Source organism: Capsicum annuum, chromosome 11, assembly GCF_002878395.1.
Source record: "Capsicum annuum cultivar UCD-10X-F1 chromosome 11, UCD10Xv1.1, whole genome shotgun sequence".
In the NCBI taxonomy this organism is placed as follows: domain Eukaryota; kingdom Viridiplantae; phylum Streptophyta; class Magnoliopsida; order Solanales; family Solanaceae; genus Capsicum; species Capsicum annuum.
The window spans coordinates 189,514,659-189,539,206 of record NC_061121.1 but is presented as its reverse complement, the minus strand read 5'-3'; the positions used below and the strand labels follow the sequence as shown (position 1 = coordinate 189,539,206).

The following is a 24,548-nucleotide window of genomic DNA, read 5'->3' as shown; positions in this document are numbered from 1 at the left end:
TCCTTCTTCTTCATCCTCTTCTTCTTGTTTTCTTCTTCTTCTTCTTCTTCCTCTCCTCCTTAATCTTCTTCTCCTCCTTCTCCTCCTCCTCCTCCTTCTTCTTCTTCTTCTTCTCCTTCTCCTTCTTTTCCTTCTTCTTCTCATCTTCCTTCTTCTTCTTCTTCTTCTTCTTCTTCTTCTTCTTCTTCTTCGTGTCCTTCTCCTTCTCCATCTCCTCCTCCTTCCCCTTCTCCTTCTCCTCCTTCTTTTCCTTCTCCATCTCCTCCTCCTTCCCCTTCTCCTTCTCCTCCTTCTTCTCCTTCTTCTTCTCCTCCTTCTTCTTCTCCTCCTCCTCCTTCTTCTTCTTCTTCTTCTTCTCTTTCTTTTCCTTCTAAGCAACACTTCTCTCTTGAAGATTCCACTACATTTGAACAAGTTGAAAAACCTGCATGTGCTAGTGGGAGCCAAGTTTCTTCTAGTGGTCGCGATGGTATAAGAATGGAAGATTTGTGTGAAAGGCATAACTTGTATGGATGTCTATCAATTCTTGAGTTGGAAAATGTGATTGATAGAAGGGAAGTTCCGAAGGCAAACATGAGGGATAAGAAGCTGTTGGGTTCAATTGGTGTGAATGAAAAATGGAGGGATAAGTCTTGAAGGAAAAATGTACTCATTTAAGAAAATTATACTTCTCCTACATTGGTGGGAGAAAGAAGCTTTAATGTATTTTTATTGAGTAACACTCCTTTAAGTGGATAGTGAGACTAGAACCAAGAGGTGTCTTGCTCCGTCATCATTGTTACTCGCTTGACTCAGCTTTGGCTTTAGATTTGTTAAATGATCGATCAATAAAATTAATATTTTAGAAAAAGTTTATTTGAAACTTGAATAAACAAGTGATCCAAAAAATCCAAGAAAAAATGAAAATATTTTTCCTCCATAGAAACGCATGCAGAAGCATGCAGAAACACATGTCAAAAGAGACACAACCCTTCAAGAAAAAGACACGCTATTTTGGAAAAGGGGCACCTGTTCGGTCGGATGTGACTGGTCAGAAAAGACATGTTATTTTGGAATGGACAGACATGACTGTTCCGAAATAGTACACCCTTCCATGAACCATATTTTCCTTTCTGAAGGGGCATTTGATGGCTATCGAAAATTTCTGCATTAAAAAACTCTTCTACTTCTAAAAAAAAACTCTGTGTGATCATCTACCGTTGAGTGTGTTTCAAGAATCAGAAGGTTTGAGGTACCGCTACATTCTGATTGTGAGCCATTTTATCTTGGGAGGAAAAATTCCTCAACCTTGGGTACTTGAATGGAATTAATTCCTTAAGGACACTCCGTGAAATCAGAGGACTTGGTTTCGATTTCGACTTTATCTTGTTTCTTTTAAATAACATACTTCTTTGATAGTTCTTGATGAACTTGTGTTGGAGGTGTTAAAAAATTCATAAGTGTTCTTGAAACTGTCTTGAACAAAAGTTGAAGTTTTTATACAAACATACAAATTGTGTACCCAAAACAACAATCTTAAGGAATTAATTTTCGTAATCTGTATTGTTCTGTTTCTAGAGATTAAAGCTTTATGATTTCTACTCTATTTGAACTTAATAAGTAATTTGAAAAAATAAATACTTTATCACAAGTTAAAGGTCATTCGATTAATGATTGAAAGACATAAAAATTTCATCGCTAAACTAGAAACAAGTAGTGTTTAAAGTTGCTATAAACTTTCAATTAGTATTTTGACATACTAAAGTTGACTGTCCTTTTATGATAGGAAAAGATGACTATTGATGGTCATATAACTGAAGGTGTGACAAGTGTGGCAACAACAAATGTTGCTACAACCAGTCGCACAACTGTGCCACTCGCTATAGCACTAGTGCGGAAAATTTTCTGGAATAGATTTTAAGAGGTGAAAACAGAAGATTTTTTTCTATCTGACAACATTTTGTCTTCAAAGATTTATATCTTAAGATGCTCTAGAAGTTCCTGAAGAAACTTCGGACAAGGAGTGGTTCGTTGTAATAGAGTCATGGAAACATTCTAATTTCCTATGTAGGAATTATATCCAAAGTGGCCTCCAAGATGATTTATACAACGTTTACAGTAGAATGAAGACATCAAAAGAGTTGTGGAATGAGCTGGAAAAAAAATATAAGATTGAGGATGCTGGAACTTAGAAGTTGTTTGTTGCAAGATTCCTCGAGTACAAAATAATTGACAGTAAGACTGTCGTATCTCAAGTCAGGAATTGCAAGTCACCATCCACGATCTCCTTGCTGAAGGTATGAATTTAGTGAATACCTTATTTGAGCATGTTAAAAATGTTCTTAATAATCACATAAACTTTATTATAGGTTTGGTTGTGAATGAGGCATTTCAAGTTGCTGCAATAATAGATAAATTGCCACCTTTGTGGAAGGACTTCAAAAATTACTTGAAACACAAATGAAAGGAGATGATAGTCGAAGACCTCATTATGAGGTTGCGCATTGAGGAAGACAACCAAACCATAGAGAGGAGGTCGAAAGAAAATTCTACAATGAGTGGAGCTAACATTGTAGAAGACAACCCCAATAACTCGAAGAAGCGGAAGAAAGCTGGACAAGAAAGAATCAACCTAAGAAGAAATTCAAGGGGAAATGCTTTAATTGTGACAAGATTGGCCATAAGTCAATAGATTGTCATGCCCTAAATAAAGAAAAAAAGAAGGATCAAGCGAATATGGCTGAATCCAAGAATGAAATGGATGACGTATGTGCCATGATTTCCAAATGTAACTTGGTGGGAAATACTCAAGAATAGTGAATGGATTCCGATGCCACTCGCCACGTTTGTGCTAATAAAGAGTTATTTGATACATTTTCTTTGGCTCAAGGTGAAGAAAAGATCTATATGGCAAACTTCACAACTGCAAAAGTTTAAGGGATAAGAAAAGTCTACTTGAAAATAACGTCAGGCAAAGTGTTTACTCTCACCAATGTCCTTTATGTACCGGAGTTACGAAAGAACTTCATTACGATATCGCTTCTTGACAAAAATGGATTCAAAAGTGTATTTGTTTCTGGAAAGATTGTAATTAGTAAAGGGGAAGTGTACGTAGGAAAAGGCTACCTCACTGATAGCCTTTTTAAGATGAATGTAATGATAGTTAAAATCAAGAAAAGTTCCATTTCTTCTTACTTGCTTGAGTCTAATAAATTGTGGCATAAAAGATTAGGACATTTTAATTACAAAACATTGCGAAAACTGATTAACTTAGAAGTATTGCCAAACTTTGAGTGCAATTAAATAAAATGTTAAACGTTTATGGAATCCAATTATGCTAAGCATCCATATAAGTTCGTTGAAAGGAATTCCAATCCCTTAGACTTAATCTACATTGACATTTGTGATATGAAGTCAACACCATCTCGTGTGGAAAAAAATATTTTATAACTTTTATTGATGATTGCACTAGGTACTGTTATGTCTGTTTGCTAAACAGTAATGATGAAGCAATAGATGCGTTTAGGTAATATAAAACAGAAGTTGAAAATCAGTTAGTGAAAAAGATCAAAATGATAAAAAGTGATAAGGGTGGAGAATATGAATCTTTTTTGCTAAAATTTGTGTAGAAAATAGAATTGTCCATCAAACTACGACCCCGTATTCACCTTAATCTAATAAAATTACAAAAAGAAAAAATCGAACCTTAAAGGAAATGATGAATGCCTTACTTATAAGTTTAGGTTTACCGCAAAACTTGTGGGAGAAAGCTATCCTTACAGCTAACCGAATACTCAATAGAGTGCCCCATAGTAAGACAGAATCAATTCCATATGAAAATTAGAAAGAAAAGAAATCCAACTTTAAATATTTCAAAGTGTGGGGGTGTCTAGCGAAAGTCCAAGTTCCTATGCCTAAAAGGGTAAAGATTAGACCCAAGACAATATACTGCATGTTCATAGGATATGCTAAAAGTAGTAAAGTATGTCGGTTTTTGGTTCATAAATTTGAAAATCCAGATATCAATGAAAATACAATAAATGAATCAAATAATACTGAGTTCTTTGAACACATTTATCCGTATAAAAACTAGACAAGAACAGTCTAGTGGAGAGTCTACACGACCTCGAGATGAACCAAGTGAGGATGTACATAATAATGAGAATCCAAGACGTAGTACATATCAAAGAATGTCAACTTCATTTAGATTGGATTTTGTAACATTTCTCTTAGAAAATGAGCCTTAAACATTTAAAGAAGCGATGTCATCTCCCAACTCATCCTTTTGGAAAGAGACAGTCAACAGTGATATTGAATCCATCTTGAGAAACCATACTTGGGAGTTGGTTGATCTTTCTTCATGGAATAGACCTTTAGGTACTAAATGAATCTTAAAAGAAAAATGAAAGAGGATGACACTATTGACAAATATAAGTCAAAACTTATAATAAAAGGCTTCAAACGGGATGAAAGACTTGATAACTTTGATACATACTCACCTGTAACAAGGATAACGTCAATTCAGATATTAATGGCCTTGGCGACAGTATATGGTCTTGAAATTCATCAAATGGATGTAAAAACAGTGTTCCTAAAAGGAGAATTGGATTGAGAAATTTACATAGAACAACCCGATGGTTTTGTGGTTCTTGTTAAAGAAAAGAAGGTGTGCAGACCTGTTAAGTCACTCTATGGACTGAAACAAGCTCCTAAACAGTGTCCTACGAAGTTTGATCAAACCATGTTGGCAAACGGATTTAGGATAAATGAATGTGATAAATGTGTTTACACTAAAGACACTTGAAATCCCAAGATCATTATATGTTTGTATGTGGATGATATGGTGATCATCAGTAGAGATATTTCTGACATAAATTCTATGAAATGAATGCTTGAGAGCAAGTTTGATATGAAAGACCTTGGAGTTGCGGATGTGATCTTAGGAATAAGAATCCATAGAACTCCACAAGGGTTGGCATTGTCACTATCTCATTACATTAAAAAGGTACTTAACAAGTTCGAGTACTTGGAATTTGGTATTGCCAAGACTCCGTTTGACGTGTGCTTTGCACTTCAAAATAATGAAGGCAAAAGTGACTCATAGTGAACTATGCAAGATTGTTAGGATGTTTAATATATATCATGAATTGTACGCAACCATACATAACGTGTGCTATTAGTAAGTTGAGTTAGTACATGATTAATCCCAATAAAACTCATTGGATGGCAATGGGGAGAGTTTTGGGGTATCTTAAATACACTTAAGACTATGCTTTGTATTATAAAAAATATCTTGCGATAATTAAAAGATATAGTGATGCAAACTAGATCATTGGATCGAATAAAATAAAATCCACGAGTGGATATGTGTTTACTATAGATGCAGGAGTAGTCATTTGGAAATCGTTCAAATAGACATGTATTGCTCTCTCTATAATGGAATCTAAATTTATCACATTAGATAAAGCCGGTGAAGAAGCAGAATGACTGAAATTTCTTTGAAGATATTCCTTATTGGCCCAAACCATCGGAACTAGTATGTATACACTGTGATAGCCAAACAGTAAAAAGTAGGGCATGAAGCATAATATATAATGGTAAATCTCATCATATAAGATGAAGACATAATACCATTAGAGAACTCTTCTCTAGTAGTAAATATAAAGTCAAAGGATAATATGTCGGATCCACTTACAAAAGGCCTATCTAGAGAACGAGTTGAGAGAACATCCAAGGGAATGGGTTTACGGCCTAGGACAAGTCAGCATGACAATAACTCTACCTAGCAGACTGGTGATCCCAAGAGTTAGGTTCAAGGATATCAAATAAAGTTGTGACTGACAGGTTCAACATTGTCAATATACCCAACCCATTCTCATGATGTAGACAATATTTAGTAAACAAAGATAAGGCTTGTGGTGCGAAACCTTTTAATAATTATCTAAATTTGGTAGATTTGACCAAATTATTTAATCTATAGGATTGAAAGTCTAGAAATCACCTATGTGAGGGTGAAGTGGAAGCCGCTTTAAGGAGAATGTCAGTAAAGACATATTTTTTAAGCTCTAAATAAACCAGGAAGTGTTCATGGCCAAAACAAACAAAACTGTGAGAACCATAAATGGTAAAAGACTGGTTATTTGACATGTGTTGTCTAGGTTTACATTAAAGCTTGATGGTTCAAAGATATCAAATTTACCGATTGACTGAGTGCATTCGGTGCATGTTTACTACGAAATGTTCAAAGGAAAACCCACTTATTAAGATGCAATCAGTGTTTGCTTGCTGATCGTATACTTGTTCATAAAGTTTTATAAACAGTAGCCATTCCCCATTAATGTAGGGGATTGTTGGGTTCAATTGGTGTTAATGGAAAATGGAGGAAAAAATCTTGGAGGAAAAGTGTACTCATTTAAGAAAAGTATACTTCTTCGACATGGTGGGAGAAAATAACTTTAACATATTTTTATTGAGTAACACTCCTTCAAGTGGATAGTGAGGCAAGAACCAAGAGGTGCCTCGTGCCGTTGTCACTTACTCGTTCTGCTCGACTTCGGCAAATAATCGACCAATGAGATTAATTTTTTAGTCAAAGTTTATTTGAAATTTGGATAAACAAGTGATCCAAAAGATTTAAGAAAAAACAAAAATATTTTTTCTCCATAAAAACGCATCCAGAAACGCACCTCAAAAGGGCCACAATCCATAAGAGAAAAACACACACTATTTCGGAAAAGGGGTGACTGTTCGATCGGATGTGATTGATCATAAAAGACATGTTTCGGAATGGATAGACATGATTGTTCTAAAATGATACACCCTTCTATGAACTATTTCTTTCTTTCCGAAGAGGCATTTGATGGCTATAAATATGTGAACTTTTTTCCTCAGGTGTACAAAAATTTCTTTATTAAAAAACACTCTTCTACTTCTAAAAAAATTCTGTGTGATCATCTGCCGTTGAGTGTGTTAGAAGAATCAGAAGGTTTGAGGTACCGCTATATTCTAATTGTGAGCCATTTTATCTTGGGAGGAAATAACCATAACCTTGGGTACTTGAGGGGAATTAATTCCTTAAGGACACTTCATGAAATTGGAGTACTTGGTTTTGATTTCTACTTCATCTTGTTTCTTTTAAATAACATGATTCTTTGATAGTTCTTGATGAACTTGTGTTGAAGGTATTAAAAATTTAATAAATATTCTTGAACTTTCTTGAACAAAAGTTGAAGTGTTTATACAAACATACAGATTGTGTACCCAAAACAACAGAAGCATGTTGAAAAGCTATCATTGGAGTGGAGGGGAAGTATTATCGACAATAATTCACAAACTGTAAGATACATACTTAATTAGCTTCACCCACACAAAAATATAAAAGAACTCTAAATCACCGGATATATAGGGACAAAATTTCCAAATTGGCTAGCTAATCATTCGTTTCCTAAGCTGCTAGTACAATTATCTCTTAGCAACTGCAAGGAGTGTCATTCCTTGCCAGCACTAGGACAACTTCCTTCTTAGAAATTACTTTTCATTAGAGGGATGTATCCATTAACAGAGTTGAAAGAATTCTATGGTAGCTCATCCTTTAAAAATCTTTTTAACTCTCTTGAGAATCTTGAATTTGCAGAAATTTCAAAGTGGAAGCAATGGCACGTACTAGGGAATGGAGAGTTCCCTACACTTTAGTACCTTCCGATTGAAAATAGTCCAAAATTGATGGGGAAATTGCCTGAAAATCTTTGTTCTCTTTCAGCATTGAGAATTCAAGTTGTCTTGAACTCAATTTGGAGACGCCTATCCAACTTTCAAGTCTAAAAAGGTTTGAAATTTTTGGTTCTCCTAAGGTTGGAGTTCTTTTTGATGAAGCTGAATTGCTTACATCCCAACTTCTGGGATGAAGCAGATTGATGAATTAATTGTTGTTGACTGTATCTCTCTTGCCTCCTTACCTATTAGCGCTCTGCCCAGTATTTTGAAGAAAATATGGATATCTTATTCTAATAAATTAAAATTGGAGGCATCAGTTGGTGAAATAATTTCTAGCAGTTATTGTAACATGATTTTTGAGGATTTAATACTAGCTGAATGTGATTCTATTGATGATAGATCACCTGTTAGTCCCAAGAGCACGAACTTTGAGGGTAGGTGGTTGCCACAACCTGTCTAGGCTTTTGATCCCATCTGGTACTTAATGTGTTTAAATTAGTGATTGTGAGAATCTTGAAATACTTTCAATGGTATTTGGGACTCAGGCGACACGACGTTGTTACGTTATTTGGTTGTTGACTGTTGCAAGAAGTTGAAGTAGCTGTCAGAAAAAATACAGGATTCCTAATTTATAGCTAATTTACAGCCCCATGGAGTAATGCCATTTATATATAGATTTTATAAATGCTTGCACTAAGCCCGTGCGAGAAAAAATAGCTACAGGTCCCTAATTGTATCTAAAAATACATCAACATCCTATACAATAGCCAGGTTGAATCAAAAGATAGAAAAATAAGACATCTCTATTTTAGGCTATGTAAATCTCTCCAATGGACTTCAAAGATTCTGTCATTTCTTTCAAGCCAAACAGTCCACCAAATGGCTTGAGGGATGGAATTCTAGGTCTTTTGTGATTCTTTGACATCCCTTTTGTTAATAGAACTTTATTGAAAGAAAGAAAGGCTAAGGTTTACAATATAATCTGAAAAGCATAAAAAACTAACTAAAACAAAAGTAGGCTATATATATACATAGCTAATAACCTAAAGGTCCATAAACTAAAGGCCCAATAACATATGGGCTAACATCCCCCCTCAAACTCACAATGCAACAGCAATAAGCATTGAGAGTTTGTCACACAAAAAACGAAATCGAGACGCCGACTGAGCCTTCGTAAAAAGGTCAGCAATCTGCAAAGACGATGGAACAAAAGGAAGCGATATGGTCCCGAGCTGTAAATGATGACGGGTGAAGTGACAATCAATCTCAATGTGCTTCGTACGCTCATGGAAGACAGAATTCTTTGCAATTTGTACCGCACTTTTGTTATCACAATGCAGGGGAGTAGGCATAGAAATGTGAACCCCCATATCTGCAAGAAGCCAACGTAACCAAATAATCTCACATGTAGTCACAGCCATAGCACGATACTCAGCCTCCGTGGAAGATCTAGAGACAACATCTTGTTTCTTGCTCTTCCACGAGATTAAAGAGTCTCCAAGAAACACACAAAAACCAGTGGTGGATTTACGATCATTGCGATCTCCATCCCAATCAGCATCACTATAGGCTCGCAACTCGAGAGATGACGTCGAGGGAAACAAGAGATTCTGAAACTGAGTGCCACGAAGATACCTTAGAATACGAAGTACAGCTCCCCAGTGAACAGAAGTAGGAGCAGTAACAAACTGGCTAACAACATGAACTGCATGTGCTATATCTGGACGAGTAACCGTAAGATAAACCAAACTACCCACAATAGTCCGATAAAGACTCGGATCTGATAATGGAACACCATCACTAGGAGAGTAACGTGCATTGGTTTCAAGGGGAGTATCTACAGTCCTGTTGTCAGAAAGACTCGCCCGTGTAAACAAGTCAGATATATACTTAGTCTGAGAAAGAAGATACCCTTTTTTAGACTGAGCCACCTCAATACCCAGAAAATAACGCAGCAAGCCCAAGTCCTTCATTGCAAATCGATGAGCCAAATCATGCTTCAATAACTCAATACCACTATGATCATCACCAGTAATAATCATATCATCTACATATAAGGACAATAGAATTCGCCCTGCACTTGTACATCTAACAAACAATGCTGAATCATGGTTACTCGGGACAAATCCAAGGGAAGTAATAACAGTGGAGAATTTCTCAAACCAAGCACGAGGGGCTTGTTTGAGACCGTATAAAGCTTTTCGAAGCCGACAAACTTCACCTGGCTGGTGGTCAATACCTGGGGGAGGAGTCATATAAACTTCCTCGTGGAGATCACCATTCAGAAAAGCATTCTTGACATCCATCTGAAATATCTTCCACTGTCGAATGGATGCAACAGCAATCATAGTGCGAACAGTCGTCATCTTTGCTACGGGGGAAAAAGTCTCCTCATAATCCATACCATATTGTTGTGAGTACCCTTTTGCCACAAGTCTTGCCTTGTATCGCTCAACAGACCCATCAGATTTTGTTTTTATCTTATACACCCATCGACAACCAATCGCATGCTTACCAGGTGGGAGAGTAACCAAATCCCATGTATGTGTATGATGAAGAGCAGCAAGTTCCTCAGCCATAGCATTCTGCCAAAGAGGATCAGACACAGCCTCTCTATACGACTCAGGTTCAGACAAATGATGTATGTTTGCAATAAAGGAAGCAAATGAGGCTGAATATGTAGAATAGGAAAAATCTGGCAGTTTGGTGGACTTACAAGGTCGAGTAGACCTCCTCAGAGGTGGTGGGTCTCCAGTCTCAACAGTCGAAGGAGCAGACTCAGGCACAGGCGAGGCTGAAGCACTATCAGGTGGCACACCAGAAGGCATGGATGGATCCGGAACTGGAACCTCTATGTTAATCCCAAAGGGATCAATAAGCCGAATATCTGACTTTGTCACATCATGGGTTTTAGCTGGAATGGAATAAAAAGGAATATGTTCCAAAAAAGTGACATGTCGTGAAACATATAATTTCTGACTTACAGGATCATAGCAACGATATCCTTTTTGTCCAATACCATACCCCAAAAACACACATATAGCTGATTTTGACCCTAACTTATTTCATTCAACATGAGGACGAAGAACAAAGCAAGTACATCCAAAAACTCGTAATGCAGAATAATTCGGCGGGTGACCATATAGTTTCTCAAACGGAGACATCCCTGAAGTCAATGCAGTAGGAATACGATTAATCACATATACAGCAGTTAGGACTGCTTCTCCCCAAAAAATACTAGGAACCTCTGCAGACAAAAGCAAAGAGCGTGCTGTCTCAACAATATGACGATGTTTTCTTTCTGCCAGACCGTTCTGCTCAGGAGTGTCGGTACACGATGACTGGTGTATGGTACCATCAGAGGCAAGTAACTGAGTGAAGTCATTAGAGGTATATTCACCCCCTAAGTCACACCTGAAACACTTTATCACAGCCGAATGTTGTGTTTTAACAAGGGCTCTAAAGTTGTTGTAAATGCCAAAGAAATCAGATCTGCGTTTCATAAGATACACCCAGGTATAACGAGTATAGTCATCTATAAACGAAACATAATAGGTCGATCCACCCTTAGTGGATACTGGCGCTGGTCCCCATACATCAGAATGAATTATATCAAAAGGAGCAACAGAATAAGACACACTTTTATTAAACGGTAAGGCAGAAAATTTTGCCAGTTTACAACCACTACAATCTGAAATATCACTAGTGTTCACATGACCCAAAGCACCACTAGAGACCAAAAAACGTAAACGTGAAACTGACACATGTCCTAATCTGGAATGCCAAAGATAAAACTGAGAAGACAAAGGACTCAAACGAAAAGAAGATAAATCTATGCTAGAGGCAGCAACTGCAGACACTTTGAGATTCTCCAAGACATAGAGTTCCCCCAACCTATGGCCGGTCCCAATCACCCTCTGAGTGTGTTGGTCCTGTATAACACAAACAGAATCAGAAAAAAACACCCAATTACCAGCCTTACACAACTGACTGACCGAAACAAGATTTAAAGCAAGTTTGGGAATGTAATAAACATCAGAGAGGACAATGTGAGGGGTAGTAACAGAACCAACACCCTCGACTGACATAGGTACAGCACTCGCGGACATAACAGAGATTGGTGAAATGGGTGACAAAGAACCAAACGATGACAAATGAGGGGACATGTGATGAGACGCACCAGAATCCAATATCCACAAGGAGGAAGGAATACCTGAGGTACTAGAAGAAACTGAACCCGAATGAGACATAGATGCTGACATGGCCGTAGGATTAGAAACGAAGAACTGTCTGAACTGTTCGAAAACCTGGGGATCCAACGCAGAAGGTGGCATAGTGCTAACAGACTCAACATCTACAGATGGTGCAGCAGCAGCGAACTGTGGAGGACGAGATGACCATGGAGGAGCACCAGAGGAGCGTGACGGAGACTTTTGCTGCCCATATTTCTGTTGCTGCCCAGATTGAGGCTGTTTGACCTTGTTAAGTAACAACGGACACTGAGCCTTCCAATGATTTTTCTGTTTGCAGAATGCACACTCATCAAATGCAACGTTAGGAGATTGTCGAGTCTGAGTACGTGGTGGCCTAGACTGATCAGTTGAAGCAGCAAACACGACAGGAGTAGTAGTTACTTTAGACCCTTTATCCACTTGAGACTTGATACGAGTCTCCTCTGCAATTAGTTCATGAACCACAGAATCAACAGTAGGGAGGGGAGATCGATGAAGGATTGTTCCACGTAGGCCCTCAAAGTCAGAACGTAGTGCCATCAAAAACTGAACCAAGCGTTGCTCTTCCCGTCTAGCAATGTACGGCCCAAAACCTTTTAACTCTGCAGATTCAGTAAGTGCCAATTGATCCCACAAATCCGACATGGCAGCATAAAAATCTTGAATACTGAGATCATGCTGTTGAAGAGCACGGATATCATACTCCAACTGGTACTGCTTAGCAAAATTAGACTGAGTGTACAGTCTTTCCAAATGATCCCAGACCTCCTTTGCTGTGTCATACTTAGCCAATTGCATACCAATTGACTGAGTTACAGAATTGTTGATCCAAGTGATAATCTTGGAGTTATTAGTTTCCCATAAGTCCACCAACAAATCAAAATTTTCAGTTTTATCATCGATAGGTCTTAGTTTTACTCCAGTGATATAACCCCACATATTCTTCCCACGAAGAAAATTCTTCATGACATAACTCCAATAGGCATAGTTCTTACCATCTAATTGAGTACTAATGGACTGGAGAGAATCATCCTTTCCAGTCATTGTAAACACAGCAACACACAAACAATTCAAAAAAACAAAAAGATGCAAAACCCTAGGTTGAACAATTCCGAACGAACAACAATGGCAGCAAGCAAAAGAACGAAAGACGAACAATACCAGACAGCAAACGAATACAGCAGCACCTAGTTCGATCCGCGCAGTAGGTGCTGCTACAAAATCTTCAACCAACAAATCAAAGGACATGGATCAAACTAGCTTTGATACCATGTTAATAGAACTTTATTGAAAGAAAGAAAGGCTAAGGTTTACAATATAATCTGAAAAGCATAAAAAACTAACTAAAACAAAAGTAGGCTATATATATACATAGCCAATAACCTAAAGGTCCATAAACTAAAGGCCCAATAACATATGGGCTAACACCTTTTTCGTTCCAACATTGCAATAGCTCTCTAGTGGATTTTGGCATGGACCAGGACATGCGTATGATTGACAAAAATATTCTCTATAGCTGATTAGTAACTTTACAATGCAAAAAAAGGTGGCCAACATCTTCAAAGTGCTCTTCACACATGGTACACCTACGATAAAGCTAAATTTTTCTCTTGTTAGAATTATTAGCATAGCCAAGAAAGAGTCCTCTCTTATTAAAGCTATTCAAAATATGATGCAGTCTTACTTAACAGATCTATTATATTCCAATGTCTAGATAACTTGACAATTAATTTTGAGAAATTCTTCTTTGTTTGTCTATTAGTTTGATTTCAATGTTGATCTGTTGTCAATTGTCATTGTAGGAGTTGTTCAATCTGTTCTTCAATGACTTAAAGTCCATCAATTCGTGGAGTCAGAGGAAGAGCATGAATGGTCAGGAACTATGCAATCAAAAATGTTGATAAATGATTTTCAAACTCAGTTCTTTTTCACAATGCAACCGTATACCTTATTTTACTTGAGATGAAACATGCCTTGCTGCACATGGAACATACAACTCTAATGGATCCCAAAGGAAAATGAGGAAAAACTAATTGTTCAATGTAACATATAAATCATATTGCACATTATGGTTAGATTGTAAGGAAAAACCATTACTTTTTCATTGTCACGATTTTGGAAAAGCCCAATGATTATTTGGAAAGGGAAAAGTTTCAGACATCTCTTAATTAAGTCAAGTTTATGGGAAAGTGGTTTAATTTTTATGTGGTATTTTGTTCGTATGTTGGACTGAACATTAGGACTATAGACGTAATAGCTTGTATTATTGGTTTTGGCATTAGGCTCACACGGGGTTGTAAGGTATCATTTGGTATCAAAGCTAAGGCTTCTTGTGTTCCTACACTACCAATCTTGGGCTCTCTTAGTACAAAAAAAAGAGTGAAGTGTTCTTGTTCTAGGCCGGGTATTCTTCTTGTTGTTGTTATGTTTGGCCGAGATTTGTGTCTAGATTTGAGCGTGTTTAGTAGTCTTAGTTTGTTTCTAGTGTTGGTTCTCTTTCTCCTCAACAATTATTGAGTCTACAACCCAAGCTCTTGAGCAAGATTTGAGTTGTGTTGTGGTGTTAAGTGGACGGTTTCTTGTTGTTGTTATTGGTGTTTATCTTGTGTTGTGTTGAAGAAGTTGTTTGATCTTGAAGAGAGAAAAGAAGTATAGGACTTTGTGTTTGTCTTGAAAACAATCCAAGACAACACCAAAGTAGAAAAAGAAAAAAAACCCTCCAAAAAGCAAGTTACCAAAAAGGAGTAAGGCACTTTTCAAACTTAGACAAAAGAGGAAAAAGACAAGACTACCCCAAAAAGTTGTCTTGCCAAAAGAGTGCAAGTTGGTGGAAAGCTTTTGAATCTTGAAAAGAGAGTCTCAAGGCTTGTAAGCCTATACCATGTTAGAAATATCTTCCTCAAAGGTGTATTATTGAACATCAAAGTCCTGGAGCAAATTCTCTTAAACAACAAAGTGTGGTTTTGGCATTAGGCTCACACGGATTTGAACACAAGACGGCTTCTTCGTATACCAGCTTTTGCCAATGTGGTATTTGCCTATGATGATACAATAAAGTTGTTTTTACTCAGGATACATCTTTGTCCAACAGAAATTAAAAAATGACATGATTATTGGACTTCCTGTGTTTAGTTATCTTAATTCCTTGAGGTGTAATGGTTAGAGTAAACTATAAATGCTATGTAAAATGTATAAGAAACAATGAGACTTCAAGGATAAAAATTTGTTTGCTTAGTTTCTTGATGTAGTTATTACTAATTAAATGATTTATATCTAGTTAAGTTCATACTGCGTAAAATTTCTTCACTCTAGTTTTTATGTCTCCTCTTTCATTGTATTGTATTCTTTTTAGTGGAAATGCGTGGAGCTAGGGAGAAAGCTGTAGATTTAACATAATTCTGTAGATTTCTTCAATACCCAATATTTAATGGATACTATGCTATACATTAACAAGAACATGAAATGTCAATTATGAGAAGGAGGAGTAAAGTTTCAATGACTTCTTTTATCAAGTTGGATAATGAACATGTTTCTCGATAGACTGACATTGTGTGATTGTGATATATTGCCCGAGTTTGATCCCAAGAGCACACACTTTGAGGGTAGAGCGGTACCACAACCTTACTAGGTTTGTGATCCCTACTAGGACTGAAGGTATTAAAATTAGTAATAGCGAGAATATTGAAATACTTTCGGTGGAATGTGGGACTCAAATGATATTAAGCAGCTACCAAAACGTACGCAGGAGCTCCTTCCATCTCTTAATAAACTACAACTGTGGAGTTTTCCAGAAATAGAGTCCTTTCCTGAAGGAGAATAGCCCTTTAATTTTGAAATCCTTTGGATCATCATCAATTTAGAGAAATTGGTGAGCAACCGAAAAGAGTGGTGTTTACATAGACTCCCTTGTCTCAGAGAGTTATGGATCGATCATAATGGCAGTGACAAAGAGATTCTTGCTGGTGAGAATTGGTAGCTGCCTTTCTTTATTAGAATGCTTAGAATATCCAATCTAAAAATATTAGCATCCAAATTCACAATAGTCTCACCTCTCTTGAATTTCTAAGTATATGTAATTTACTTCAAATTCAGTTACTGCTGGAAGAAGGGCTTCCCTCATCTCTTTCTGATCTTTATTTATCTATCCCTAATCTCCAATCTAGTCCAAAATCATGCTGCCCTCTCTCTCTGTGTTGTCTGTATGGAATTGCCCTAATCTCCAGTCACTTCGAGCAAAAGGGATGCCCTTTCCCCTCCCATACTATATATTTCTGAATGTCCATTGCTCAAACCACTCCTAGAATTGGAAAAGGGGGAGTACTAGTCTTAAATTACTCATATCTCCACCATATAGATCGATGAGGGATACCTCATATCTCTAATGGGAAAGGTAAGGGCACAATCAAAGACCTATCGGGTAGCAACAGAAAATATCCAAGTTTAAAGTTTCCTTTCAATTTGAACCAAGAGGAGATAAGCAAACCCAAGTAAATAATGACAATAGGCAGCAAATGAATCAACCAAACGAATAAGATAGAACAAGAATAAACCAATCACAGAGAACACCATATTTACGTGGAAAACCTTTTAATGTGAAGAGTGAAAAACCACGAGAGCAAAACCTCCACTACAATCACCAAGATTTTCAATATGTTCTCCAAAAGGCCACCAAACAAGTGCGAAACAACAAGCAACAAGACATAAACCACAACACTAAACACTAGAGAAATAAAGGAGCGAAAATACCAAAATGCAACTACTGTTCAGGGATGAAGAATAGGAGCTACAGGACACCAAATCCACCTCCTTCAGCTTCTAATCAAAGATTGAGATGGTAGGAACAAGCTTTCCAAAAATCAGCTCAATCGGACAAGAAACGAGGTAGGAATCCCAATTTAAAGTTGATAGCTATGGTTGAAAAAATTAGGGGAAAATCAACTTTCTTTTCTCTTTTTGGCAGCTGAAAACTCTCTTTTTGTGATGATGAAATAATACCTAAAAAGATATATATATATATATATATATATATATATGCCTCATAGTAATGGGCTTATGGGCATAAGTGTGTTGGTCCAAATTGAGCTTTATTTATCCACATATGAAGGGACAAAAACCCATGACCCATCAATCTCCACTATAGAGATCGATGAGGGCTACCTTTAATGATTAAAATGAATGGCCCTTCGACAACTGTAAGTTATTATTTCCCCTCATGAGATATTTATTTTTGTTTGCTTCTCTTTGCCTACTTCTTAATTCTTTTCCTTTATTAAATATTGTCGATCAACGTGTAGCAAGTATTGCCACTATGAAGCCAAAGAAACATCTTCAGATCTGGATGAAAGATGGAAAAAAGGGTAATATATTGTAACTATAGAAAGTTTATACATTGTGAGGAAAAAAAGACCCAGTTTAGGTAGGAATTAGGAGTAATAATTTTATCTAGGAAGTTCATAGCAAAGTGTATTAACAGATTGGAAGACTTTTTATCTATCTCAATACGAAGATGGGTCAACATGATGTGCATAGTCTTTTGAAATATGAGGCAATATTATTTGAAAAAGCTAAGGATAAATTCAATAGAATTACCACTTCGAACACACCTACCTAGATCATGCATTTCTGTTGTTTCAACTTTTGCAGTGACTTTGAGAAAGGAGGATGCGGTTTAGAGTTGCACATGTTCACCCTTGTGTTTTGATTACGTGCAAAATCTTATTGTCCTCCGAAAATGCAGTCTCTAATAGAATATCCAAGGTACATGTGAAAGAAAATTCTAGCTCCTATGTATTAAAAATACAAGAGGTTGTTTCCAAATAATGTAAAATCTAAAAGCATCACAACAAATGGCCTCAACTTAGCTAGTTTTGAATTTTCATGATCAGGATTTTGGAAATAATATGTTCTTAGCTTAGTTGGTTAAAGGAAATTCGTGATAACATTCTCCATTGAAAGGACAATCATCTCGAATGTGATCTATCAACAAACTGCAAGTAAAGAGAAGTGCTTCCCTTTTATGTCAATACTACTACTCTTTGATCAAAATATCTTGAACCTTTGTTTAGACTCTGCAGGATCAATGGCCACAGTTGCATAGAGTATGATTGAATTTCTTGGTATGGTTGTTCAAGAATCATGTGGCCTGGTGAAAGGTTTTTTGACCCTCCAGATCTCCACTTACTTGTGGAATATGAGGCAGTTTCATTGATATTAAGGTATCAAGGTGGTCCGAGGTCACAGGGGGAAGCAACTGATGCTTTGATTATTCAATTGAATCCTCACTGCCAGTTTGTGCTTGCTGTTTTGCTAGCAAAAATAGGGGTTTCAGTCAGCTTTAACTACTATTGAATTTTTCAGATCAGTTCTTCACTGCAATCACATTGATCCACCAAAAACTCTGAAAGTTTGAGCACCAATTAGAAGGATTAGTCATTTTCTAGTATTAGTTACATGATACAATGGTGTTTAGCTATCAGAACATACATTTTTTCCAAATTACCATAGGTCAGTAGCTTATTATAGGTGAGGATGACAATAAGCTCTACGAACTGTAAATTTTATGTAGCTTGATTTGATCTGGGTAATTCCTATTCTGCTGACTGTTCAAATATTCATGTGTTGTTTTGGGTACACAATCTGTATGTTAGCACAATACACTTCAATCTAAGTTCCAGACTATTTCAAGAACAACAACGAAGTTTTAACACCTTTAACACAAGTTCAAAATGACTAATCAAAATGAATTATTAAAGAAGTTTGTTATCTAAAAGAAATAAGATGAAGTAGAAGTAGAACCAAGTTCTCCAATTTCATGGATAATCCTTGAAAAATTATTCTCCTCAAGTACCTGAGGTTGCAGAATTTTTCATCCCAGGATAAAATAGCTCACAATCTGAATGTAGTGCTATCTCAAATGTTCAGATTCCTCGACATACTCAACTACTGATGATCACAAAGATTTTTTGAAAGAAGAAGAGTGTTTTTCAATACTCAAAATTATGTACATACCTCAGGAACAGTCATATCTGATCGAACAACCACCCTTTTACCAAAATAGTGTGTCATTTCCTTGAAGTGTTGTGTCCTGTAATACCCCATAAACTTTCCTAGCTTAAATTCGCTCTTAGAATGTTAAGGGATAGCTTCTAAACTGAATAATATTTATTTTGTGTGGAATTCTTTACATTTATACTTTCCATTGTGTGGGAAATTGAATAATCTTTCCATCGATACCAAATTCGCCCAATTCTGACACTCGATAAAGGAGTTAAGACGTTTTTAAGTTGGCAGTGTACCACCTAGATAGTCACCACGTCGCGGAGATGGTTAAATTCATAATTGTCATTTTTAGTGGACCTTCGCGATATTGGCGCATCGCGGAGAGGTTCATTTTCCCATTTGTCAATTTTCAGTAGTCCAACGCTATAGTGGTGCATTACGCCGAAGGTCAAAATGGCATTTCTATAGGGCACCACGATGGTAGCGCATCGCGTAGAAGTTTCAGGTCCTAGTTGTCAAAATCCAGTGGGACAATACGATAGCTTGGCATCACGGAGGCACCCAATTTCCCAATCGTCAAATTCCAGTGAGCCACAACAATAGTGGCGCATCGCGGTTGCCCATTAAATCGGGACCCCAATTACGTTTTTCCAGCTTCGTTTAGGAGTTTAAAAGGGGTATTTTGGACTTTTTCCAAGCCCCAATCCATCCAAAATACAAGATTTAACATATCCTAAGGAATTTATGTTTGTTTCATCTACTCTTTCTCAAAAGAAAACCCTAGACCATCAAAGCTCCTTCTCCAAGAAATCCAAATTCTCCATAGATTCTCTAAGAAAGATAAAATTGAGGATTTCCAAGAGAAGGTAATCAAGAACCCATCATCAAGAACTCTATAGGAATCCAAAATTCAAGGTTCCTTCATCTAATCATCCAACAAGGTATGTGGGGTTTATGAACAAGGATCCTCTTTCATCCTTGTACCCAAAACTAGTTTTTATTTTACAAGTTCATATGATTTTGAATGTTTGTACATGAATTTTAAATTAAGGTTCATTCCCATTATTTCTCATTGAAAGATTTTGATATTTTAAGTATTTTAGAAGATAAATTGCATGCCTATTTTCATATTTTCATGCCTATTGCAGTAATTTACAGAATTTGAGATGAATTATCATTGTTTTCATCATTGAGCATGAATATTATAATATTTTGATATAAGATTAATGTATGGGTTATTATCCCAAGATTGAATATTAGTATTTCAAGAAAGATGATACTTTAAGCATCCTACTATCAGATTATTTTTAGATTTTCAGTAAAGCTTTGATCTTTCGATCATTAGATTAGCTATGGAGTCCACTTTACAGGTTATTATAGATTATAGAATTCAAATCAGCTTTATTTGCAGATTTTATTAGATTAATGCATAATTGGTTTTAAATAAACTTGTATGCTAGTTTTAAAGTGGATTTCCAATAGAATGAGCGTAGCAAATAAAAAGGGAGTAGTATTTAGAATTGAGCGGGAAGTATGGGTTTAGTGCATCCTATTCCATAGAACTATGTAGCTAACATAGGTACAGATTATCAGATTATTTCCATTTCTACATGGATGACATATTTAGCTTGTGATCGATCACATGGGTAGGTTATACTCCCTGACAAGAGTATGACACCTCTCTCCAATATGAGGTTTCTTCCTTAGGAGGACAAGACGTTGGACTCCATGTTAGCTCACATGGTTTATGTTGGTTAAGAGAACCTCCCTTCTATTCAAAGTAAAATAATGAAAGAAATGCTTTTAGAAAACTAAGTGTAAAGGCTCATAGTTTTATTTAGAATATGCTTCATAGAACGATAATAGCTTCAGATTTTAGCATTCAGATTTTAGATTTATAGTGAGCTCTTTTACACTTGGATAGTATGATTTAAAGACAGAGTTTTAGTATTGCTTTTAGAACTAAATGTTATGGCTTACAAGATTTATAAAGTATGTTTTGCTTCTTATTGCTACATATTTTAGTATTTTAGACATTTCAGCTTATGTGAGTCATTTCTATTTAGCATGCATTGTTTTTTAAATAATGATTATAAGATGATGTTTTACTTATGCATATCACCCCCATATACTCAGTACATCCTCAAAGTACTAATCCACATATATGTCTATGAACTACATTGTCTCATAATATAGGTTCAGGTGCTTAGTGTCAACGACGTGAGTAGTTCGAGCATCTCCATCTACATCTGACAGTTGGTGAATCCTCATAGTTCGAGGACTTATTTATTCAAATTTTGTAGTTTATTAGTTTATGAGCTTTAGCATTTCCTTTCAGACAGTTTGAGTTAGCTGGGGGTTTGTTCCAGTGACTCTCTAGTATTAGTAGTAGAAGCTTGTCAGACTACTAGTTTTGATGCAAATTATTTAGTTTTAATGTTTCAAATGTTATGTTCAGATTATTCTTAGATATTACAAATAGTTTTCGCATTCTAGCATGACTTTTATGTCTATATTTCCATTATTATAAGATTCAGGCTCAGTAGTATGCAGAAAGTGTTAGCTTAAGGCTACTCGTAGTCTTGAGCACCATGTGACATCTCGGGATCAGATTTTGGGGTGTTACACGCCCCTTACGAGTTGCGTTTCTACATGCATTTACATGACATACATGGAGAAAATATTTTTGTTGGATATTTGGATTAAAATTTTCACTTATTTTTCCAAGTTTCAAATAATCTTTGTCTAAAAAATTAATCCCTCGATCATTTGCCAAATCCAAATCTGAAGTTGATCCTAGTGAGCAACAACGGCGACAGCATGAGGAACCTCTTGGTTCGTGCCTCACTATCCACTTGAAGGTGTGTTTTTTAATAAAAACAAATGAAAGTTGCTTTCTCCCACCAATGTGGGAGAAGTAGACTTTCCTTTAACTGAGTACACTTTTCTTTTAAGTGAGAGCTCACATTCCCTTCAAGAATTCTATCCATTTTTGATTCACACATCTAATTGAACCCAACAATCCCCCACATGAATGGGGAATGACTATTCTTTATAAAGATTTATGGACAAGTATGTGATCAACAAATAAAGACTTATTGCATCTGGATAAGTGGATTTTCCTTTGAACTTTCTGTAGTAAACATATATCGGATGCCCTCGATCAATCGGTAGATTTAATATCTTTGAACCGTCTAACTTTAGTGTACACCTAGACAACACATGTCACACAATTAGCCTTTTACCATTTATGGTTCTCATGGTTTTGTTCATTTTAACCATAAACACGTCCTGGTTTTGTGAGAGCTTAGAGAATAGGCCTTTACTAACATTCTTCTTGAAGCGACTTCCACTTCACCCTCACATAGGTGATTTCTAAACATTCAATTCTATAGATTAAACTATTTGATTAAATCTGCCAAATTTAGATAATCATTAAAAAGCTTTACACCATAAGACTTATCCTTATTTCTTAAACTTGTCTACATCACCGTCAGTCACAACTTTGTTTGATCTTCTTGAACCTAGATTTTGGGATCTCCAGTCTTCTAGGTAGAGTTACCGCCATGATGACTTGTGCTAGGCCATAAAACTATTCCCTTTGATGTTTTCTCAACTCCGTCTCTAGATAGGCCTTTTGTAAATGGATCCGACATATTATCCTTTGACTTCACATAGTTAATAGTATAATTCCACTAGAGAGAAGTTCTTAATGATATTATGTCTTTGACTTATATGATGAGATTTACGGTTATACATAATGTTCCCTGACCTACCAATTGCTACTTGGCTATTACAGTATACAGATACTGGTGCCAATGGTTCGGGCCAATAAGAAATATCTTCCAAGAAATTTTGGAGCCATTCAACTTCTTTGCAGTCTTTATCTAAGGTGATAAATTCAGATTTCATTGTAGAGCGAGCAATACATGTTTGTTTGGACGATTTCCAAGAGATTGCTATTCCACCTAAAGTAAATACATATCCACTCATGGATTTTACTTCATTCGTTCCGGTGATCCAATTTGCATCACTATATCCTTCAATTATCATTGGATATTTATTATAATGAAAAGCGCAGTCTTTAATGTATTTAAGATACCCCAAAACTCTTTTAATTGCCATCCAATGAGTTTTATTGGGATTACTCGTGTGCCAACTTAATTTACTAATAGCACATGCTATGTCTGCCCGTGTACAATTCATGATATATATTAAACATCCGAACACTTTTGTGTAGTCAATCTATGAGTCACTTTCACCTTCATTCTTTTGAACTGCAAAGCTCACGTCCAATGGATTCTTTGTAATACAAAAATCCAAATACATGAACTTGTCATATGTCTTTTTGATGTAATGAGAATGTGACAATGCCAAACCTTGTGGAGTTTTATCGATTCTTATTCCTAAGATCACATCCGCAACTCCAAGGTCTTTCTTATAAGACTTGCTCGTAAGCATTACTTTCATAAAATTTATGTCAGAAATGTCTCTACTGATGATCAAAATATTATGTGAATATTATCCACATACAAAAAAATAATGACCTAGTGATTTGGAGTATCTTTAATGTAAACACAATTATCACATTCGTTTATCTTAAACCCGTTTGCCAACATAGTTGGGTCAAACTTTGCATATCACTGTTTAGGTGCTTGTTTTAGTCCATAGAGTGACTTAACAAGTTCACTCACCTTTTTTTTTTTACCAGGAGCCACAAAACCCTCGGGTTGTTCCATGTAAATTTCTTCCTTTAATTCTTTATTTAGAAATACTGTTCTTACATCCATTTGATGGATTTCATGACCATATACCACCGCCAAGGAAATTGACATCTGAATTGACGTTATCCTTGTTACAGGCGAGTATGTATCAAAGTAACCAAGGCCTTCCTTCTAATTGAAGTGTTTTACTACATGTCTTGCCTTGTATTTTTCAATAGTACCATCCACTTTCATTTTTCTTTTAAAGATCCATTTAGAACCTAAAGGTTTATTTCCTAGAGGAATATCAGCCAACTCCCAAGTATGGTTGCTCAAGATTGATTTAATATGACTATTGACTCCCTCTTTCCAAAAGGATGAGTATAAAGACGACATCACTTCTTTAAATATTTGAGGCTCATTTTCTAAGATAAATGTTACAAAATATGATCCAAATTAAGTTGACTTTCTTTAATGTGTACTGCTCCTTGGATTCTCATCATTATGTACATTCTCGCTTGGTTCATCTCGAGGTCATTTAGACCCTCTACTAGACTGTTGATGTCTAGTTTTATACAAATAAATATGCTCAAAGAACTCAGTATTATCTGATTTAATTACTGTATTTTCATTGATATCCGGATGTTTAAATTTATGATCCAAAAAATAACATGTTTTACTACTTTTAGCATATCATATAAGCACGCAGTCCACAGTCTTAGGTCTTATCTTTTCTTTTAGGCATGGAACTTGGACTTTCATTAAACACTGCTGCACTTTGAAATATTTCAAAATAGGTTTCCTTCCTTTCTATTTTGCATTTGGAATTGAATGTGTCTTACTATGGGGTGCTCTATTAAGTATTTGGTTAGCTATAAGGATAACTTCCATCCACTAGTTTTACGGTAAAATTGAACTTATA

The 24,548-nt window shown here is 36.1% G+C and overlaps 1 long non-coding RNA gene across 1 annotated transcript; it reads left to right on the top strand.

Moving 5' to 3' along the window:
- The first annotated feature begins 7,245 nt into the window (after positions 1-7,245).
- Positions 7,246-15,235, top strand: LOC124888539. The gene is made up of 2 exons (XR_007046957.1): positions 7,246-7,804; positions 13,727-15,235. It is a non-coding gene; the product is annotated as an uncharacterized LOC124888539 (long non-coding RNA).
- The last annotated feature ends 9,313 nt before the right edge of the window (positions 15,236-24,548 follow it).